We start from the raw sequence: 16,579 nt of genomic DNA, 5'->3' as shown, positions 1-16,579 counted from the left end.
TAGAACCTCCTTAAAAAAATTTGTTAGGTGGAGATGTGTATTTCAGTAATCTGGACTTTAGTTCTGTCAGTTCAAACAAGTTTGGATTGCAGTGCTTCAGATGAAATTTGTAATGATCCATATTCTACTGTGCATTTCTTTGCCATGCATGACGTGTTACATAAAAATATGAAACAAATTTAGAATAATGGTTTCTACTCCGAGAGTCTAAACAACTGAAGGTGAGATGGTCCATTAAGTTTAAAAAGTCAAGTTTGCCCTGCTAAACCTTAGATGCCAAAAGTAGCTAACTAAGATGTAACATCATTATACCAAATGGAAATTGACTTACAAGACCTTTCTACATAGATTAAACAATTTCTCTCAACAAAGTAAACACAAAAAAGTAATGAGTTCAAATCAGGGAAGATTTAAAATGTTATTATATTTTTCCCTTACACTGAAATATTCTATTGTTTAAGGAGGCATATCAGCTTTGTCTGAATATAAAGCTCCCTATTAGTTGGTCCACACACGGTTTGTTTGTTGGAGTGGTATGAAATTTAAGCTCTGCTCCTGCAAGAATTTACACATATGCTTAATTGTAGGTACCACTCCATGGTCTAATGCTATCTGAATGAAACATAAAACTCTTCAGCAGGGCTAATTAGTTCAAACCAGTGAAAAGGAGTCAGAGGAGGTGCTCCACGTGCTGAAGCAGACATTCCCCTGCAGCCTGTGAAGAGATCTACACCATAACAAAATTCTACACTGTAAATGACTCCATATTAGAGCAGATAGATATTTCCAAAAGGTATAGCTACCACTGGCAAGAACGTTTTTTACAGTAGTTAAAGGAGTCAATAATGCAAGAGTAAAGGTTAACCTAAAAAAAAGAAAGTCGTCCAGGGAAGGTTTTGTTTTAATTGTCTGTTTCTCACTATCCAAATCTATTTTAATTGGCAGCAAATTCAATTCATCTTTATCAAGTTGGGATTGGTTTGCCTGTAATTGGTGATATTTGGTTTGACAGTAATTGGTGAGTGACCTCCTTGTATTTATATCATCACATAAGGCTTTTCATCTTATTTTCTCCCATCTTGTTGGGGAGGGAAAGTGAAGAAGTAGTTTGGAAAGCATCTAGCAGCTAGGCAAAGTCAACCTACCATAACAATACTGTATTTGATAATATAAATTTAAAGGTGGTAAAGAACACAGATTTTGACTTTGCACCAAAGTAGACAAGTGAGCACTTTTAAAAAGGTGAGGGGAAAAAACTTTGATAGTTTTGATAAATATACTCCTTTCACTAAACAAAATCTAACAGCAATTCTAAAGAGAGATATTTGGAATCACTAAACCTGCCAAATATTCTTGGGTATTTTAGTTAAAAAGGAAAGCCTGATATTTAGATGAACCCACTAAGGACAGAGCAGCAATCACAAGAAATTTTGGTACAGCATACAGATTCGAGCTGCAGTTCCTTATGTGAATTTCCAGAATGGGCATTTTCATGTTCTCAAGGTTTTTCAGTATTGAGACTTGTGCTGCCATTTATAATTGAGGGGGTTTTGATGATTAAAACTCAATGCTATGCCTGGGTCAAATGCTGGTAGCATTTATGAATCACATTCTTCTTAACTGTATTCTGACATGACTTCATAAGAACTTGGTTCTTTTCTCTTTTTTTTATCCACTCTGTCAAGATTTTCCCCAAAAGGAAGTCCAGAGGTACAGGTCACCTGTGATCTTTGAAATACTCCCACAGATATATTAGACAGCTGAAGAGAGAAGAATTTGTCACTTGTCAGTTAAAAGCAATCACAAATAAGTAACATATTTTCAATTTCTCAAACTCTGCAATATGTAGTTTTACAAAATAATTACATTATTTTAAATAGGTCCAATATATGTCCAGTGTAATTGGCTATGCTTCATTGTAATATCTAGGCTATTATATTTATTTCATGTTGATGGGAAGTAATTCCTGATGGGAAGATCAGGAAATAAAGGCAGGGACAAGCTTGTCTAGAGAGTGCTCATCACTTTTCCCTCACAAATTCCAGAATGAAAGTGAAGCAGTGAAAGAGCAAACAGCTGACATCAAAAGAATGCAGGCATTGAAATTTACAAGAAAGGTCTCTCTTAACCAAATTTTAAGTGATATTACTGCTGACAATAAGAGAGAACTGATGCTGGTGGTTGTTAATTGCTTATATTACAGGTGGTCTCAGAACATCTCAAAAAAGATTGAAAGCTGTAAGGCAACATTTTTCCCCCCCAAAAAAATTCTCTTCAATTAAAAAATTCAGTCTTCAATACAACTTTTGCACATATGTATTTCTGTATATATATATATATTCATATATATGTATGCAGAAGGGAGATAGAGAGATAAATACACATAAAATCATTAGCCAAAGCCTGATGTTTAACACAGGGTATGTTTAACACATTTAGCTATGTGGTAGAAAAATGCTATTTTGCAGTCTTCTATAGACATTTGATATACCTCAACTGCTGTTTTACAGTTTAAAGATTCATGTTATCATTCCATTAAAGCACTCTTTCCACCAGTAAAAATAGCTATAAATTTAGGGCATCATTCAGCAAGACACACTAATCCTATAGACTTAAATATGCAGTGAAATATTTTGCTACACTGGGATAATTAATCCTTGGAAAAACCTGTGAAAAAGGGACTATGTTTCAGAATAGAACTTGGTATTTTTCTCAAGAAATACCTGTTCTGTCCTACAGAACAGAGGACAAACTTCTGCACTTTCTGGCATATGCAATCAGGGTTTTATGAGACGTTTTGAGTGTCTGAAATGTGAGTTTTCAGATATATAGGAGGAAGAAACCAGACAGATAATATGTCAGCTTTTGTTTTTGTACCAGCAGTGACACTTTCACTATTAAATCACTGAGAGCTTGCTTTACTCATCTTCTGGACATTAAAAAAATAGTCTAATGTCTGGTGAGACCTAGTTAAGTTTCTTTTCTCCTTTTTTTTTTTAGCAGAATTCTTGTTCTCTGCAGTCTGAGATAAAATGGTTCATTTTGTAAATGCAGCTTCAAAAAGAAATCATGCCGTGTTCCTCCATTATAAGCAGGATTAAAACCTACAAAAGTGAGCTAGTCCACTAAGTGTGCCACTGATCTCCTCACCGCTAGCTGGGAAATATGTCTATTGTTATCCTCCCATCCTTAGTTCTGAGTCTACAAAAGTATTTAGCATAAGTAATATGTATTAAAATGTCAATAAACTGTCTGTGGTATTTGAGTCCTAGTTAGCATTTTTATTGAGCTCTTGTGTTAGCATTTTCAGAAATGGACTTTTATTAATTACCAATTTAAATCCATACTTTGATACCATGGGTCACTATTAAATGGGCCATTTCAAAATTAATAGCTCTTACCAAGTGCAATACCTCAATTTCAGCATATTTCACTTTTGGTAATTAAAGTGTGCATGTACCCCAACCTATTTATCATGGTAACCAGACAGCTTAAGACATTTACAAGATAATGCTCTTGATAAAAGACAATATTCTGCTCCATTGCTGTTTTCAATATCCCCTAATAATGTCTAATTAAGATAAACTGGCTATTTACCTGTTAGAGAAAAAATAAAAATAATTTTAGATCTCAAATACAACCTAGGGAGATATAACAGCTGAAGTCTCAGCTTGCTTCCTTCTGTGGTTTTATGTTGAAATCATTGATATGTTTAATTATTTGGGTATTGTCTTACATGTCTATTACAGTTGAAGGTCATGAGCTTTTCAGTTACAAATCTCAAAACTCAGAGGTTATAATTTTGGTTAATTATCACTTTGCTAAAACACAAGTTTAACCTTACCAATTTTTTTTAAACAGCAGTTTTTCACCAAAACAAAAAAAGCACAGTGTCTGTGCACTAGATGATTGACTACCAAAACTTAAAACCCTTGAAAATGGCAAAAAGAATGTGGAAATTAATATTTATGCATTTTTAGATGAAAAAAGTGAAATACTGGAAAATTGTGCTGATTTAAGTAAATGGCATTTTCAGTGGCAGAAAACTATTGTTCCGGCTGTCAAGTAACAAAAATTCACTTCTGAAAATTACAGAGCTTTATATTTGCTTTTGAGGAAAAAATCCGAAGCACTTCTCAGGGTCAAGATTATAAAAATACCATTTCCAAGGGTTTGGAAAAAAAACCCTAAAAGGTGAAAATGTGAAAATTGACTTCTAGTATAAGAGAAAAATTATTGGTGTTAGTTTTTCCAAGATCAAAATAAATTTTTATTTGTATAGACCTTATATATATATATATATCTAAAGTTTATTATCTTCTTCTTGATATTCACAATATATTTTGGCAATAAGATAAAATCTACTTGATTGTATATAAATTCTTAATCTCCTCTCTGAGATGGTTAGTTTTTTGGGATTTTTTTTGCTTCCCATCTGCTTTTTTCTCTGGCATATTTTTCTTCATTTTTTAATCTAAAAACATTTGCTAAATAGGTGATGGACAAAAGTATTAGTATTAGTATTTTTTAAGCAGTTTTTTTTTTGTTCTATTTTTCACTTTTCTTTCTCTTACTTGACTCCACCTACTAATGTTTCTGGATGCTGCCACAATACATGGTCTTATATTTCTGTCTATTTTCTACTTAGATGAATACTACTGGTTCAGTATTAGAAACAGGCTGAAGGAAAAATTCTATATAAGTCAGAAATAAAACTGAAAACCAAAGAAGTCTCTACAAATCCTCCTGTCATTCCTGCCGGAGCATCAACTACAACCTTCCTTCTTGTGTTAATAATAAAAGAAGAAAACTCCAGGTACTAGTTCTATAAGAAAGGTGAAATACGACTCCTTTCCATTTTAGCTACAGATGTCCTCTCTCTTTTAACCAAGCTTTCAGAGGGCCAAACCTCCAACAGACAAATAATTATTATTGAGTGATTGATCTAAGTTACTCCTGACTGAATATTCACTTAAACTGACTTGATTCTCTTTGACTGTGAAGATTCCAGAAATTAAATATACCAGAAATATAAAATACCATAAAGATTCCAGAAAATGTCCTTCTAACACACAGACAAAATAATTAAATGCAAGAAAATGTACTTCTCCTGTTAGAAAATACCATTTTCAGGTTATGACTATATGCTGAATTTTATAGATTCACTGTGCAGCTGAAAGTTTAAGTTTCACTGGAATGGCTGCCATGAGATGATAATCTGTACTGAACATCAACCAGGTTTCATCAGACATGGAAGGAGTATTTTTGCCTGTTTCCCTCTCAAACCCTTTAGTTCTCCCAATACAGAAATTCTACAGATAAAAATAAGGTCAGCCTTTCTGCAGTAAGAAGTACTTAGGTTTGGTTCTTCACTAATCAACATTATGGAAATAAGAGACATGGTAACTGAAAATAATGGTGAAGCATAAAGACTTTTGTTTTTGAAGAAGGAATGAATATTTCAGAGGCTTGTTAGGGTTTTGTGGGGTTTTTTTTACACTGTCATGGGAAATAAGATATTTTGTATCAATAACTAGTTATCTAATGTGAAAATACTAGTAGACATAAATGGTTGGTGTTCAAGGTAGCATGGGATTGTGTAATGAAAAACATTTTGGCAGAACAAATGAAATGCCTAACAAACCTAATATAGAAGTATAAGTAGTGGCATGATAAACATTTGATGGTTTATGATACTTGAGAACAGTCATAAGTAAACAAATTGAAAGTGTAGAAAAATAATCTTAGTCAAAAATATTCTGGGAAAAAAATTAATATCAAAAATTGTAATGCACAAAGGGAACTACAATTATAACTGTACATGCATTTTGATGAGCTTAAATTTTGCTTTTAGTCAGGCAAAAGATCTGCCTCTGAACTTAAGAAAAATCAGCTCAGTATTCACCTGAGGTCAAAAAGCCAAATTGAACATCACAAGCTCTTAAGAACAGAGAAAAGAACAGATAATACTGCTGTGTCACTAATACCTATGTGGCATTCCAGTGTTTCTAATATTGCACTTGCTGACAAGATGGATATAACTGATATGAAGAAGGTATAAAATGGTTTCAGTAGAAAGAAAAATTAAATAGAACAAGAATCATCAGGTTCTGTGAACAGGTGGTAATGGCATGATAAAAGTCAATAAAACAAAGACTGGCATGGAACAGATGAATAGAAAACCATTCTTCAGTGTTTCTCATAGCACAGAAGGTGGGGAAAGCAAAAGGGATTATAAGGCAACTGGTTTAAAACAAATCAAGGGAAGCAGATTTTCACAGAATGCATAATTAAATTTTGGCACTCATTGCCACAGGATATTTTGGATGTCAAAAGTACAAATGGGATCAAAAGTAGATTAGACAAATTCATAAGAGAAATATCCAGCAAATCTTTTAAACACTGTGATGCAGAAGTAAAATCTTCATTACAGAAGATCTTAAGTACTAATTGCCAAAATCTATAATATAATACATTGGTGGAAATATTATATTTACCTTTAGTAAGAACCTAGCCAAGAACATGGAGATAACACTGGGTTAAATGAACCTCTAGTTTAACTCAGTATAATTGATTTTAACTTGGTATGTTATTCTAAGAAACATCCATTTTCTTTAAAAGAGAAAAAAAATAATATGTTTCTTATTTTTGGTTTGTATGAGGTCAGAATGGAGATGTTAAATCTTTTCTAGCCTTTTACACCTGTCTTAGGAAGAGCTGAATTTTTATATCAGAACTACGAATGGATGAGCCAGTATTGAAAAAATAGGAACTGACTGAAACTTGCACCCAGAAGTTCCAGTAAACTGAACAGCCTTTTGAGGTTCAGCATGTTCAGGTAATGAACTTCCATGATTCTGTAGACCCTAATTCATGACATGAGTGGAAATTTAACAGCAAAAGCAATGCTCATATTTATTTTCTAGATAAAAGTAGAAAATAGTACAAGTCTCATAATACACAATAATGACATATATTTCCCAATTTTTTTTTCCAGATCAATGAGCCTTGATTGACTTAGCTACAAGGGTGGGAGTGGGTGGAAAAGAAAGGAGGGGGAACTGCATTGTTGAACTCAACTGTAGCTATAAACCATAAATGTCAATTTTGGTTAATCTCACTTCTTTTAAGTAATTCTCTATGAAAAGTACATACCTATATGAACAAGGCACTAGCTGGTGGATGTTAGCTTACAGCATCTTTGCTCTTTGATCAGATCTCACAGATGTTTCTTCTTGCAGCCTTTTCAAAAAAGGGAATTCCACCTGTAAATCATTTATTAGAGGTTAATAAACTAAGATTCAATTCTTAAAATATAGGAGATGTTTTTGTTACTCATTTATATGACAATTTGTAATCTATAATTTTTCTCATGTATAAAAAGCCTTTCATAATTGCATAATAAATAAAAATATGTTTTAATATATAAAACTTTTTAATCTGCATACGGAGAATTTTAATCTAATATTCTTTTCTCTTTAAAAATTAGAAGACAGGGCATACATCTTTATTTCTATTTTTAGTCTCCTTATACTTGATTTTCACTCTGCCTCATCTGGTCTAGCAGAATCCTATTTTACTTTATTTTGTATATATTTATTTTTTAATTCAAATTTTCTCTACTCGCTTCCCAGTTCTGTATTCATCTTTCTGTGGATATCACTAGTATAATGTTTATGTCAGATTTTTAAGTGGGTCATATTCAAATATGTCCCATATTGAACAGAAAAGTATGTCACATCTAAAGTAGTAATGCCTTGGCAGAACTGAATATTCCAAATATTTCACTTATACATGGTAGGTTTTATTGTGTTAACTGCTAGCCAAGAAATTAAAGCATTTTAATCCTTAATTTTATATTTAGGTTCCTGATACTTTACTAGGTTGTCTTTATGATCTTTACACAATACCAGAAATTTTCATTGGTATCTAATCCTGATCAGAACTTTTTCCCCTCCCAGGAAGTTATCTGCATCTTCTTAAACTGAGCTCAAGTTTTACATTGGCTTCAATTAGTTGGTGTTTTTGTTTTTGGTTTTTTTTTTCAAATTAATGAGTCCAACATGAGACAAAGATTACTACAGAAGTTTAGTACTTCACTGCAACATCCTTATTTTTAAAATCTCTAATTCATGAGGGTAGTTACAGCTGCACACTCCAATGTCTGGATTCTGATGCACCTCCTCAAAGACATAACCAGAAATTGTCCTCAGAGTAAAGCGCTGAAAAACACTTATAATTATTCTCTGCGTATATAACATCCTTTTTTTTACTCAGAAAACTCTTGTTTCTATTTTCTGTTTTGTGAAAAGAAAAGCCCACTTCCAATGCTACTGAAATCACAAGTGAATGCTGCAGCATGAAGATTGGTAATTTAGAAACCAGTCTTATTTAACAAAATGTTTGCTCCTTATTTAGTCTGACAGACTGCTTAGACTGATGTCCCTTAAGCACTGCATTGTATTTCACTGAGCTGCTGATGAATTTATTTTGCTAAAACCACAGGCTTTTTCAGAACTAACTGTTTCTATCTCAACTTCATGATTTTCCACTTTTTAATATGTTTTTTTAAATTAGTTCTGCTGCATACAGAAAATACGCGTTTCTTCTTTTTTTTTTTTTTTTTATGTTCAAATCCAAGTGCAGCTTTAAACTGCTCTACCATAGCAGCATAAATCACTCTTTCATGGTCACCAAGTTTAAGAAACTGAATTTAAAAAAAAAAGAATTCCCTCCATATAGAGCAAATTGTGACCTTTATCTCAAAGAAGCACTCACTTTAGGCAGATATGATTCATCTTTTTATGCAATGAATTAGGAAAGGGAAAAGTCCTAAAAACTCCTTCTCATAAAAATACATCGAGAAAGGATATATTAGAAAATGAGAACAACAACAAGAAGAAACTAAATCTTGTGAAGCTAAGACCATGAGCACCTAATTTCACCATCTAATCATTTTGCACAAGACAGTTGCCTTACCAAAACACAAACCAGTATAAACAAATTCATAAATTTGATGTCCCAATGTACCTCCTTAAAACCTTGTCAGTGTGCATCCCAAAATTAAGAACCATGAGATGGGATGGAGGGTGCATGAAGAGTCTCTGTACCAATGGGGACTGAAGAATGTCTGCAGACCAATTTCCTACTCTTTATTTTGCATAATGTTGGTACTATTTAAGCAGTGAATCCATAAGGAGAGGGAAGCAAACTGTTTACACAACAGCCTATGAATCAAAGTTCTATCTACACAGAGACTTAGGGCAATGGAAAAATACTCAATCACTTCCTATAGTAACATGAAGAAAAGAGAGAATTTATTTAATGTTTTGGAAGGGAAATATCAGATCAAGATATGACAAAAAATTGAGAGAAAATAATTTGGACTGAAATTGAGGAGATGACAAAGGAAAGAAGGTTTATTATTAAAAATTCATGCCTTCCAGAAAATCTGTCTAACTCTCAGGAGTGCAGGCAGTTGAAACTGGAAAATAAATTGTAAAATAGTAGAAAGCATGTTTATTGACCTACATTATAGAGAGTAAGGACAAGTATTCCATTTTGTCATTGAAGGGTGTAGATCCCACACTTAGGTGCACTTAGGTATTGCAGTCCTGAATCCACACATATGCCCTGACCATGTGCATCAGCAGCAATTCTTTAGTTTCCCTGGAGTCATACTCATGTAGTCTGATACCACCAGAACAGATAGACAAATTGCCTTACATTTAAACTGTGCCTGGAGCACTCTCACCTGTGTCTTCTTCATATAAGCGGGTCTGTATAACAGGCCAAATGCAAGCAACCATAGTCAGCGTTCATACAGCTTCAAGACTGAATATTAAATTGAGCTCTGTGTGTCTGAATTAATTAGGCCCTTCTCTAAAGTACTTGTACTGAGAGAAAGGACTTTTAGAGACTTAGAGCTGCACTGGCAACTTGCTGGGTTAACTGCAACCGGCAGCCAAGCAGATCTGACATGGATATATTTTGGACTCTCACTGTCACATGGAAAACAATTAATTTGTTTCTAAAGCAGTGATTAAAAAAATAAAAAGAGGAATAGATATCTTTCTTATCTTTTGTTTCCTAAGAAACAGTCTGCATTAACTTTGCATCAGAAAATCCATGTGCATATGCACAGTCAGAGAAATTTATCAAATTTGCTAAAAGATAAAACATATATACAATCATCCTACAGAAGGCATGATGTGCCCAATCCTTCCTTAAGCAACAAATGTTACACTGCATTTCACAAAATTAAATTATAGGGGTTTATTAGATAATTTCAGTTTTGAAAAAATATTATTATTAGGGCACAAAAGAGTCCCAGCTGCGGATAATGAAATTTTACCCACATCAATAATTAATCAATATTTCAACCTTGCAATATATTCTGAAGTGTAAAACAATTAAAAAATAATGTATTCAAAGACCCTTATCTCTTACGTGGTCTTTCAGAAATGTATTGACTTTTCCCAAAGCTTGATTAGTAGTAATTTTCACCTAAACAGCACTTCACAAATTAATTCTGAGTCAAATATTTCTTTTAGGACTAACAAAAAAATTCTTCTGAAATCTCCTAGGTCTTATGAAAATATTTCCCTGTTCTTGTCTGTTACTTGTTCCTGTCCTTGCCATCTTCTGGTTACCTGAAAGCCCGTACAGGTTTTGTATGATTCCTAGCACTAATCTCAGGTGTAAGTTTCTTGTTCATCCTCTCTGCTCTCCTCCCTCATCAGTGCTAGGAATAGGAACTTCTGTCATGGAAAGAGATGGGAATTGCAGAGTACTAATCCACTGTCACATTTCAGCCTTTGCAGCTGTACCTCCACATGTGCTGGTGAGCTTTAAGCAGGATGGGAAGAGGACTGTGCTTGAAGGGCAGGAGCAGCAGTACTGACCGGCACCAGGACCAAATCCCAAAAATACTGTCAGTAAAAGGCAGCATGCTATTCAGAATACTTCTAAGAGTACAGTAAAAAATAGCATTATCTGTAAAGGAAGATGTACTGGGGGTAAGAGTTATAAGACTGAAATTACAAGTGTGCAATCAAGTATGTTCTGTGGTAAAGTTGGGCCTGTCCTGCTACATTCTGGTACTGTGCCTGTCTCCACAGTGATCATTCCAGAGTCATTTATTCTTGGGTGGTCCAGGAAATCTCTTGGTAGTCATCTGTAAAGATGAGATGATGGATTGGATTGAGACAACAGACCGACTTGAAACTAGATCATTATCTGAACCATTAGAATTAAGAATTTTGGAGAGATCCAAAAATAGCCTGAGGCAGTTCCAGCTGTGTCTGGTCCAATTTGTGTGCTTTGAAATGTTGATTAACACCCTGGGTGGTGTGTCCCAAAGACTTCTAGAGGTGATTTCTGCTATAGAAGTAATTAAATTGCATGTAGACTATAAGTTTTTAATAAAAACTATTCCTGCAGATGTGGTCAGATGGATCAGTCTTTTGTATGCAATTTATTCAAGTGATGTTTTGTGAATTCAGAAGACACATTGAGGGCAAGGAATTATGATTTTTCTAGGGTCAGCTGGTTTGAAAGAACTATGCAAAACATTTTTTGAGGAATCTTTTCTAATCCATCTTCAGATGCTACTGTAAAGACCCTTGTAACAGGTTTCTCTTCAAATACAGAACCCCCGTCATTACTGAAGAGTGACAAACCATGCTGTTCCTCCCTATGCAATAAGTACCTCAGTGAAGATCCAGAAAAAATAGAGGGGTTTTTTTTTATTATCCCCATAATGTAATTGCATAATAAATATAATTTATCTATAAATCAGTAAATTAGATTTTCTTTAACAAATACTGCCATGACTGCCTATGAAATGAGGAGAATGTGCTATATATAGTTCTGATTTACACCTAATTGTTCCCTAATTTTAATTTTCTGTTATAAACAGAAAATTACCAATAGATAAACATAAGTTTACTGCTTATATTATCCTGATCTTCAAGAAATGTTTTCAGTCAGCTATTTGAATTGGTGTGAGAGCAGTACTTTCTCATATCTTTTCAGAATAGCTCAGTCATGTCTTCTCTCAGATAAAGTATTACTGTCCACCATATTTTTTTTAAATTCACATTATAGGAGAAGTCAAAGAAAACCTCCTCACTGTCAAGGAAGTGAAATTGAAGATGCATTTCTACTGGAGAAAGTCACATCATCTTCATCAAAACAAGACTAGCAGCACTTGCAAGCCTATAGCAATCAAACAAATCTTCAAAGAGAATGAGAACAAAAACTCTTTTGTGTTTGGGTCCTACAGTGCTCCCCTGGAAGTTACAGAGAATTCCAGGCTGCCACTTCATGCCAGAACTTCCACAGATCTCAGTGGCAACTGGAAAAACCATCCTTCCTCTTAGAAGTTCAGGCTCTCTTAGAAGTCCTTGCTCCTGCCAGATGAAGCATCACTAGATAGAACATTATCTTATCTTTGGGAAAGTGCTTTGTTTCAGGATCCTCATTAGTCTGTGTTAGATAGAAAGATCCCCAGGGTACTTTGATAAAACATAGCAAATGTTACAATACCTCAATTTGAAAAAGATTATTAAGGAATTCAAAAGGTTGTTTTTCAATAACATCTGTGGATTAGGAAACAGGTTACTATTATTGATGAATGAACTAAGAAAATCTGTTCTAAAGAGACTTTTAACTAGATTCAGAAAGAAATCTTCCTTATCAATTTAAACCACGGGATGAAAACGCATCCCAATCTGCAGACATGTATTTTATATCCCCAGAATATACAAAGCAACACATATTCTCCAACATGTGAATGCCCCAAGCACAAAAATAAGACACAAAATAGATTTTAAACTGATGATACATATGACATTGACTTTATCCAAATTCCTTCCGACTCATTGCTGACATGCTAAAAGATTATTTTATTAGTTTCAGAAAAGTTTCTATTCCTTAGATGCTTGCCCAGATCTCATCTCTGATAAAGTATTTTTATTTTCTGATATTGTTACAGACTTCTAGAGCTCTGGAGTTCTATTTATTATTATGTTTTTTTTATTATTATTAGGCTTTTAAGATATTAAGAAAAAAATGAGAATATAAACTTATTTCCTTTTGCTAATCACAAAAAATATTACTCCAGAGATTCCATGTTGCATAGGTCTGAGATAATAAGATTTTAATGCAGACTCAGTAAAGTTTTACATTTTTGGAAAAATTCTTTACTTTTGCTACAGCAAACAGAGAATTATGACATTCGGGTGTCAGAGGCTGGTTTGACAAAATATAGGAAGTGGATGCAGTTGCTCAGTTTAATTTTATCCTGTTGTTTGAAGGTTTTTTAAAAAAATTTTAATAAAACTCACATGGACTGCAAAACTAAAATCTTTGCTTAAAAAAGTTGTGGTTTTACAAAGCTGTAGTTTTACTATCATGCACAGAGCGTAACTTTGAAAGCTGTACAGTGAAAAATAAATTCTTTTGTGATTTTAGCAATTGTGATGGTCTGGTCATGGTTTTAAGTCCAGCTGAGATGAAACACCACACAGCCACTCACTCAATACCCTCCTCTCTTCTCCACCCACTGCTGTGGAATGGGAGGAGAATCAAGGTAAAACTTGTATGTTGAGATAAAAAAGAGCTTAATAATTAAAAAAAAATACAGTGATAAAAGGAAATTGGTAAATAATAACAATTATAAGAAAAAGACAAAAAAACAAGTGATGCACAATGCAGTCACCACCTACCAACCAATTCCAAGCCCTGCTTGGTTCCCATTCCAGGTAACTCTCCCCATTTCACACAGTGGGCATGATGTTCTGTGGTGTGCGGTGTTCCTGTGGTCAGTTCAGGTCACCTGCACCAGCTGTGCTCCCTACCAGCTTCTTTTGCATTCCTCCTCACTGGCAGAGCATGAGACAAGAAAAATGTCCTTTGAATAAACATCGGTTAGCCATACCCAAAATATCTGTGTGTTATGGACACCATTCTCATTCTGGATCAAAAGCACAGCGCTGTAACAGCCACTCAGAAGAAATATACTCAGGACGTCTTCACATTTAAAATTTCATGTGCAATTAGAAAAAGTTGAAACAGCAGACAAATGGAAATATGTGTGGACTTTGGAATGAAGACTTGAAACAACTTGTGACAACATTCCCTTGCATGCCCTTGAAGAATCTAGGACTAAGTTACAAGGCTTGCAAAACAGAACATCTTATTTTGCAGGTCAGCAGATTTACAGGTGGGTGTGAAGTACTTACTTTAAAAACTTGCAATTATTTGCAATGTAGTAGAATTAGAGACTGCAAATCTTGCTCAGGCATATGGCAAGTGAGGTCATAGTCAGGATGGGTTGGTAAGAAACTCATGTTTAGTATTTTTTCATTATACAATTTTTCTGGGCCTTTAAACAAATAGAATTTTCATAGAAAAATCTCTAATACTGCTGCTGAACTTATTCTTTTCAACAGAATTTTTTTCAGGTCTTTTGAAACACAAGGATTACAGGTGGTTGAAGTAAACTGGAAATATTTGATAAGAGTTCTCAGTTCCAAAACAGAAATAGGACACCTGATTTTTATAAAATACATGTGATTTGTATTGAAATAAACTGATCATAGAATCATTATGATTTGAAGAGATCTCCAAGATCATAGAGTCCAACTGTTTACCTTAAACTGCCAAAAGTAGAACTCAGAAAAGATCTTAAATATTGCTACAGAATATTAAATAGTTCTCTTATTCATTTATTTCTCAAAGAAATATTTGTCTGTCTTTAACACATGTAAGCACACAACTGCTGATCCCTTTTCAGTCTAATATCTCTTAAATACAAGATGCCCAGACAGAAAGGTAGGAGACACCTGCTAAAGCTGTCAGTCAATTTCAATTCAACTGAAAAAAGGTTTTACTTCATATGATACATAAATAACCACACAAGACAAACATTGTACTAAGACACAGAGGAAGTCACAAGAAAATATCACAAATAAAAATTATGACCACCATTAAATACTACTACTACTAATAATAATAATAATTACAACAATAATAGTAAAATTATTTCTTTTTTTTTCTCTTAACTTTTCTTTCAAGTTAATAAAGATCTGGAAGAAACCCAAATGAGTATGTTTCTGAACTATTGGTTGACAGAAATTAGAAGAATATATGAAAGGATATGAGTGAAAAGATGATTCTCAACTTCCTACATGTATTATATTTTTTTCTTTAGGTGTCTGCTGCTGATACCTTTAAAGATGATAGAATAAAAGATTTAGTAAAATTTTAAGTTCCAAGACACATCAAAAATCTCCACTCATATAGAAACAAGATGGTTTTTAAACTTCCCAAAATAATTATGACCATAAAGTATGGGGTTCGGCTGTTTGTCTCTGCTCCCACACATGCTTAGGATGGTTCTGGCAGGCTGTGTCTCAAAAGATGAGTCTGGACTCCAGGTTTTTTCAGTCTTCAGAATTGTTTATTGTTTCTTATCTACAAAGTCCCTTCTCTGCCCGACTGGGATCTGACCAGCACGACAGCCAAAGGCACTCTGACCACCCCCAAGGCGGGCACATCTTTTATAACAAAAACTACGTATGTCATATTTACTTTTTATCCCCAATACCTATCACCCTCGTCACCAAGTACACCCTCACCCCAGACCAATCCCCAAGTGCCAACACCACAGCAGAAGATGGACGACAAGAAGAAGAAAGAAGAGTTTTGTGACATGCCCTGATTCCTCCATCTTGTCTCCACAACCCCCCTGTACCAAAACCCCAAAATCTGTGATTTACCCTATAATTATGTCTTCCCTTCACCATTCACACCCGAGTGATTCCCACAGGTTCCATCTCCTCATACATCGGTGGCACATGCCTAGATGGATCAAAATCAAGCCACCAAGTGCTTTTGGCAACATTCCAAGGCTCCCGAGCCCACCAAGGCTTCTCTCAGTAGCTCTGGACATCAGGAGTGATATGCTGAGTTCCCACAATAAAGCTTCACTGGTTTCATATTTAATGTGCAATCTAAGATTCAGCTCACAATATCACAATCCCATAGTATTAAAACATATACTCTAAATTCAGAACTGGAGCTCTCTCTGCATTACTGATGGTTGACAGACATCATCCCTACAGGACAATTTCACCTGAGATCATGGATGGAGAGAAAGAATCATTCTATAAATCTGGTCACTATTTTCATTTGCAATAAAAGTTAGGGCAGGCTGTAATTTAGACTATAGTTGTAATTTTTAACATCCCAAAATTTAAACTAAAATAATTTGAACTTTTATGCATACTATGTGTGAAAAATATGTGAAACCTTTCAATTTACTTTAAGTTGTGAAACACACAGTGTAACTTACTCCTTTTCAGATCTGAAATGCAATACCTCAAATCTAGACTTAAAACGAGAGAAGGAATTATTACTAGACAAAAATGTACCATGAACATGACAAAGGCCATATTCCTAAAGCCTAGAGTGAGCAGGAGATGCACTGTCCTAAGTTCAAATGTCACTTTCAACTTCTGGTATAGCAGGCTTCCCCAGCTATGAGACCACAGAGGCTGAATCCTGCAGCAAC

Source organism: Serinus canaria, chromosome 1 (assembly GCF_022539315.1).
Source record: "Serinus canaria isolate serCan28SL12 chromosome 1, serCan2020, whole genome shotgun sequence".
NCBI lineage: Eukaryota > Metazoa > Chordata > Aves > Passeriformes > Fringillidae > Serinus > Serinus canaria.
The sequence above is the reverse complement of the archived record's forward strand: the minus strand, read 5'-3'. Positions refer to the sequence as shown.